Source organism: Populus trichocarpa, chromosome 1, assembly GCF_000002775.5.
Source record: "Populus trichocarpa isolate Nisqually-1 chromosome 1, P.trichocarpa_v4.1, whole genome shotgun sequence".
NCBI lineage: Eukaryota > Viridiplantae > Streptophyta > Magnoliopsida > Malpighiales > Salicaceae > Populus > Populus trichocarpa.
In genome coordinates, this window is record NC_037285.2 from 16947984 (window position 1) to 16955677 (window position 7694).

Below are 7694 nucleotides of genomic sequence, written 5' to 3' on the forward strand. Positions count from 1 at the left end.
TAAAATCACTTTGGTCCCTCATTTTCTTTCTTTGCACTTTTGGTCCTTTTGTCCAAGTATTTTTTGTTTTTTTTTTTTTTATAAATAGGCAACATCAATGTTGACTCAATGAGAAAAATAAATTAATGATTTTGAAATGAGCGCGTTAAAAACTAAATGTGTTGAAAGTAAATTTTTTATTTTTTAATTCTTTTGAAAAGACGCTGAAAATACCAGAAACGATAGTTTTTTATTTTTCTCGAAAAAAGTGGTAAACAATCGGGTTATGACGTTCCTTATATTTCTCATTTGTGAATTGGTATTCGTAGGGTAAGGGTTCTTATTCCAATAGTGCTAGTGCTTTGGTACAAATTTCTATTTTGTCATACTCTTATCAGACTTGTTTCGGCTTTCCGAGAGTCATTGTCAATGTTGTTGTGGGTTGCATAACCACATGATCACGATGTCCGCATCAGTTAGTATCAGAGCTAGTTGTGTTTCATAAGTTTAGTTGTGTTTTTCAATCTTCTTGTCTTTGTGTTTTCGACATCTTAGCACAAAAAAATATTTTTTTTTTCATTTTGTTACTATCCATAAACATACCAGTAACATAAAAAGTAAAAAAAGAAGAAGAATAATAGATGTTATTCAAGCTAGTTTCAATTCTGACGCGAAACCACAAGTAATAGAAAAACAAAATCAAACAATTTTGAAATCACTTCAAAATTGATATACTGGTTATTTGTGGTGAAATCACATTATATATTAAATTCAGGATCTTTTTGGTATCGTTTGATTGAGTTTTTGATTCTGAATTAAATTTTGTTGCAAACTGATCATACATGAGTTTTTGATACCTAGACATAAGAAAACGATCTATAAACTGAGATCTCTTGTTTATTGGGTACAAGAGCATTACATATCAAATTTAAGGTTGTTCCAATATCATTTGGTATGAGTTTCAATTTTGGTACTTAAAATTGCATAATAGGTCAAATTTGCTCAAGCTACCAAAACATGTTTTCTACTATTTGTTTTGATCTATTCAGTTTATTTATGTTATATTTGAGTTATTTAGAAGTCAAATAAGTGATTTTATTAATTTTTTTTATTATGGTTTATTTCAAGTCTTTGTATCGTCCATATTTCGTACGAATTCGTTTTTCTATTTGTGAAATCATAATAATAGTTTTGTTTTGCTTGTTTTCAGTGTGTGTGTGTGTGTGTGTGTGTGTGTGTATTTGGATTGTGTTACGATAGCCATTGATTTTGGTTCGTTGATTTTCTATTCTTAAAGAATCGCAAGAAGGTGAGCTGAACATCGTTTTAAAACCTGGCCTGGCCTAGCTGGTTGATCCGAGACCCGATTGGAACCGGGGCTAGAACCAGGTTAGGTTTAAGAAAAAATAGGGAAAGGTAAAAACCCGGGTGACCCGATAAAAAACCTGGGTTAACCTCGTGACCGGCAAGACCTAGTAAAAAAACCGGTTGCAACCCATTGAATGTTTATTTTTTAACAAGAAACGATGTCATTTTGATTTATAAGAGAAAAATTAGGGGTCAATCCGGGATAACTCGGTGACTCGGTCAAAACCCATGACTCGAGCCTTGGGTCGGGTTGATCACCGAGCTGAGTTTAAAAAATATAGAGTTAAGAGGTAAAAGACATAATGACAACAATTGAGTTAAAAGGCTTTGAATTATATGAAACAAGAGAGTTGTGATGATATATTTTTCTTGATAGTAATCAATTTTTGTAGATTCAAAGATGTTTGAAAATCATGAGTAAATGACACCAAAAATGGATAATAGCTTTCAGATGCAAGTTTTTGCCTTACAACTTGAGCTTCTGATAAGGATGATGAAGGATCTAAAAGAAGAGATGGCTTTGGTGAGATAACTTTATAAGGGTGTTCAACTACAAATTGAGAAAAACAATAGGTCGTATGCTTTTAAAGCAATCAAGGGTTGTAAGTAGGTTGTTTTCCAATTGAGTATGGGTGCACATGTGTAAGGAATTATTTTCTAACCATAGGAAATGAAAATTGTAACCAAGTTATAATGGTCCATTCCAAATTCTAGAGAGGCTCAATGGCAATATCTACAAAGTTGATCTTACAAGTGAGTATTGTGTTAGTACTACCTATAAAGTTACTAATCTTTCTTTGTTTGACATAGGTTTTGATTTGAGGTCGAATCCTTTCGAGAAGAAAAGGGATGATGCGGATCAGCCTACAAACACCATCAAGGATCCATTAAATGTTCCAATTGGTCCAATCACAAGGTCCAAGAGAAAAACATTGAAGGAGGCAGTGAATGAGCTTATTACAAAGGTTTTGGCTATAGCTAATTTTAGAGATCTATTGGAGCATTAAGAGGAGGTTCTAATCCATCTAACCCAAGTATAAGAAGGGTCCAATCCATGTTCAACATGAGCCTGATGTGTCCGACCCTATGGTAGCCCTCTTTGGACAAGATTTTCTAATGTTATAAGGATTTAAAGTCAGCAAATATTCTTTTATTAATTCAAGGAAGATTCCGGCCAAGTCTAATTTCTAAGCTAGGAAGGATTATTTAATGATTCTCCTAGTCTAGGGAGGAAACTAATAAGGCAACTAGAAAGAAAGATATTTGTTTTTATTATTGTCCAAGTATTACAAGGAAACTTAGCTCTGTAAGGAAAAACAAGAGACAATATAATTATTTTGGTATTCAGATAAGATGTTCATAGTCTATTTAGGACATCTAAAGGCGACAACTCTTCCTAAAGTTACAAGGAAGGTTTATTTCATCTATAACACCTTTTTAAGCTAGGGGAATCAGACTTATCTCTTTTATTTCTCTTTGGTTATTTGCGGCAGCATAAAGAAACTTTATTTTAATTTTAACTTTTAAATGTTTTGGGTTTGTTTAACATTATCTGGGTTTATTTCAACTAAGTTTTGGGTCTGATTGTAAGCGGGCTTCACATCAGCCCATATCTTGGGTAACTGGGTTTAAATTAGCCCACAAGGATAAATCCATTAGGGTATCTTTGTTTGGAGTATAAAAACTCCATGTAAGACACTTTTTATTTAGTTTTATGATCAATATTGCTGCCGAACTATTGTTCTTGAGTGTTGGGAGGATTTTTCGTATTCTTTTGATCTCTCAAGAACTGAAACTGAGTTATCAAAGATCAACTGGCTTCGTGACATTTTTCTTATACTTCTCATTTGTGAATTGATATGCGTAAGGTGGAGGTTCTTATTCTAATAGTGTTGATACCTTAAAACAGGTTCTTATTGTATCACACTCCTATTAGATCTATTTTGTTTTTTCAGGATACATTGTAAATTTTGTTACGGGTTACGTGATCATATGATCACGAGGGTCACATTACAACATCAAAGACTTGCTTGCGTATGAATAGTATGTCTATGTAAGACGTATATTCAAAGCCCTAATTTTTTTTGATGTATGATGAACTACCATGATGCCCAAATATATCTAGCATTTTATTTCCTGCATGGTTGGTAGAAGTTATAAAAAGGTTATTGAATAATTATTACAAAAATACCTTAATTGAGGAGTAATTAAAAAATTATTGTTTTGTTAACAATAACCCTAATTTTTTAATTTGGAGATTTTTCATAAAGTTTTAAATAACAACTTTCCAGTATTCATAATATGTTTGAGAGTTTAAAATTTATCTATTAAACATATAAAATATTGTAAAATCTAATTGTTTAAGGGCTAGTGTACCTTTAGGATTCCTATTTTTAATTTTAAACTATTGATTTTCTAACTTTTTGTTAAATTGAGGGAAAAAACCATATTCTAATGATCTAACAAGAAAAAAACACGTTGACAAATTTTAAAATCTTAATTGAAGAAAAGAATTATATTTACTTTTTATTATTGAGTTCTAAACGAGAAATACTCTACCTACTTCAAAATGTGAAAAGAGAAGGTGACAAAGAAAATGAATTTGCGTTTGATTTTGTTTTAATCAATGGATTTATGGATTTGTGTTTGGTTTCTTCTTCTCGATTTCTGTTTGATAAAGAGAGATGAGAGAGGAGAAAAGATTAGCACAAAGAGAGAATAAGTTGTCGTTTATATATCGAGGGTATTATTGTTTTTTGTTGATTTAAAAAATTTCCTTTTGATTAAGATTGCAGCTTATAGTTATTTATCCATATTAATTTTAAATTTGAACTCCAATTATTCATCAAGTTTTCTTTCTCTTATAGCGTTTTAATAGTTTTGAATTGTAGATATTTAGAATATGTCAATAATAAAGACTAAAAGAGATGTTATATTATTTATTTTCATATTTATATATTAATATTTGATAATAGTTATATTTATCAAATAATCAAAACAATTTTTTTTTCATTGTTGAGCAGCGGTTTGTGACTTGTAGTTGTTCCCAAAAGGAGTTGAAAGGGTTAATCTTTTCTTTTACCGGATAGTGTGGAATAATTAAGAGAATTTTTCCATTTAATGCGTGACAAATATTATGAGCCTAAAGACTTTTAGGCATTTTCCTCAACAAAAGTAATGATTACCTTCGTTCCGCCAATAGATTTATGACTTTAATAAATCGGTTGAACTACAACATTCCCCAGCGCTGCCGCCCTGCTATTTAGATTAATTTTTTTAATACAAAAAAATTTAAGTATAATTAATGTGTTTTTTTTTCAATTATGAACTTAAAATTTGATGTATATTAAAAAATATTTTTTAAAAAAACATATTGATATTATGATATATTGAATGATATATTTTTTTAAATATTGAGATAATAATATATTAGATCAACTTGAGTTAATCTGTCAAATTTATAACCTGAATCATGAAAACATGATAAGCCTATAGAAAGTAAATCAAAATAAATTATGAAGGTTAATTCATAATCAACCCAATGTTAAAAGATAAATTTTAAAAAAATATTAAATTAAAAAAAGCACAAAATAAACTACCTGAGTCAATTTGAATTAACTTATTAAACCTGCGATCCAGATCATGAGATTAAGATAACCTTATAAAAAAAAATTAAAAAAAATTAATTAAAAAAAACAACCTAAGTCATCCAGACTAACCTATTACATTCAGGATATGGGTCATGAGACCGATATAACTTCATAAAAAGCAAATAAAAAAATTACAAAGCTCCATTTATAATAGATATAATATTGAAGGTTGAAATCGAGAAAAAATAAACTAAATCCATGAGTTTGAGATAACTCCATAGAAAACAAATTAAGAAAAATTAGAAAGTCTAATTCTCAAATAACCTAATATTAAAAGATAAAATAAAAAAAAACTAAATAAGAAAAATAAGAAGATTGAATTATTTGAAGGGTGAAATTGAAAAAAAAAATTCAATAAAAAAATGACCCAAAAAATAAACTGAGTTAATCGAGGTCAACCTTTCAAACCCGCAACCTAGATTATTAGATCGGGATAACCCCATAGAAAGCAAATAAAAATAAAATAAAATTACAAAGCTCAATTAAATAAATATTCAATTATAAAATGACAAAAAACAATGAACAAAGTCAACCCCGTATCAACTTGCCAAACTCAAGCCAGTTTATATGATCGAGATAACTATATAGAAAGAAAATTAAAAATAAATTACAAAACCCAATTTCTAACAAATATGATGTTGAAGGATGAAAAAAAAACAGCCTAAAAAAATGACTTGATTTAATCCGGGTTAATATGTTAAACACGTTACTTGGATCATAAGATTGATATAAATTCATAGAAAGTAAATAAAAAAATTATGAATCCCCACTTTTTTAAAGGATCTAATTTTAAAGGTAGAAATCAAAAAAAAAAAAACTAAATCCATAAGATCAGTATATAAATTAATAAAAAAAATTAAAAAAAATAAGAAGCACAATTACTAAAAAAATTTAATATTGAAAAATAAAAATAATATATATATATATATATATTTATATATATATATATATAATTAAATTGTTAAATAATAAAATTAAAAAAATCAAATAAATGAAAAAAAACGCCCAAAACATTATTCTAAATAATAATTATGGTTGTGATCAGTATAATTTAGCCACACTCCTTATTTTGTTATTTTTTTTCGAAAATTAAACCAGAAGGCCCTTTCTAAAATGATGATCGAAAGCATCCATCATCAGTTTTCAGTTCTCAAGAAAAATTTGGACATCAGCCACCGAACATTACAGTGCTGGGCCATGACTCTCACCCTCCATTTCCGTGTTAGTTTGGTATTGCAGTCGAGTCACTGAAAGCGAGTATGTTTGGTGTTATATGGTGATTATTTTTTAAAATATATTTTTATTTAAAAATATATTAAAATAATATTTTTTTAAAAGATTATTTTTAATATTAACATATCAAAATTATTAAAAATCAACAATAAAAAATTAATTTGAAACAATAAAAAATATAAAAAAATTCAATTGTTTTGAAAATTCTTTTGAAATGTAAATCAAAACAAGTTATAAATAAATAATAAGTATTTATTAAAATTTTCAAATCCATGGCAGTGCACTTAAAACATTGATTTCGATAAAATTAAAATTTGTTGTATTTTCAAAATCATAATTGTAAATACAAATCATGATTTTGAAAACACAATCCCAAATGTAGCCATAAGAGATTTAGGGTTTTGGCTTTTGCTGTTTCTTTATCATGGTTGTAACAAAACTTTGATTTATAAACAAAATTGGAATTGCGATCAAATTTCGTAAATACTACGTCATTAAGTAATCTCCGTCTAATTTATGTAATGTCATTGAATAATGTTAAACACTAGTTTTTCAAATAAAACACAATTAAAAATGAAAAATAATTTTTTTTTTTTGCTGAGTCGGACCTGGTTCAATGCATTTAGATTTGGACTGGACCCGGTTCGATCGGAACAGTAGAGACATGCACCACTGTTCACGTGAACAGTGAAGACACTCTTCACTGTTCAAGTGAATAATGGAGTCACTCTCCACGGCTAAAAGCAACATTCTACTGCTTTCAATGATCTTGTGTTTTCAACGCAGATATTGATGGGGCTCATAAACAATAAACTGAGTTTCATTAATTATCAAATATTTGTTTTCCGTGATTAACTTCAAAAGCATAAGTAACCACGAAACAAACAAGCTTCACAGACATTAGCATAGCACATCTTAAGATAGATATATCTCATGAAGTTCAGGTGCATGCATGCTGTGTGAACACATGCCATGCTGCTATGGCAGATAAGTAAAGGCATGGATTGACAAAAGGTTCTGACTTTGAAAATGGTATGGAACCATGTTGAGCTGGGAGGAGAATGATAGGCTGGTTATCTCTAACTAGTACTCTAGACTCTAGCAGTAGCATAGCGCGCTACCCTTCTGCTAATGATTATAGTTCCTTTATTGCTCTCCTTTTGTTCTAGAAAGACCTTGACTCTCTCCCTCAAAATAGCAATGAAAATCAAGCAAGTGAATCTTTTTACAAAACCACCCTAGATTTCCCTTGGAATACGAAATCTTTGGATGATGATTGATTTTTGGGATAGCAGCAAACACTCAAGGGGTGCTCACCTTGAATGAGCCACTGGACAACTTTAAGACTATGCAACTAGTAGATGTTGAGTTTAAGAAAATTGTTCAAGTGCTAAATACTTGAAGAAACACGTGTTTATAAATGGAGAGGAAGAGTGTTCTTGTCCATATGAGTTCATAAATGTA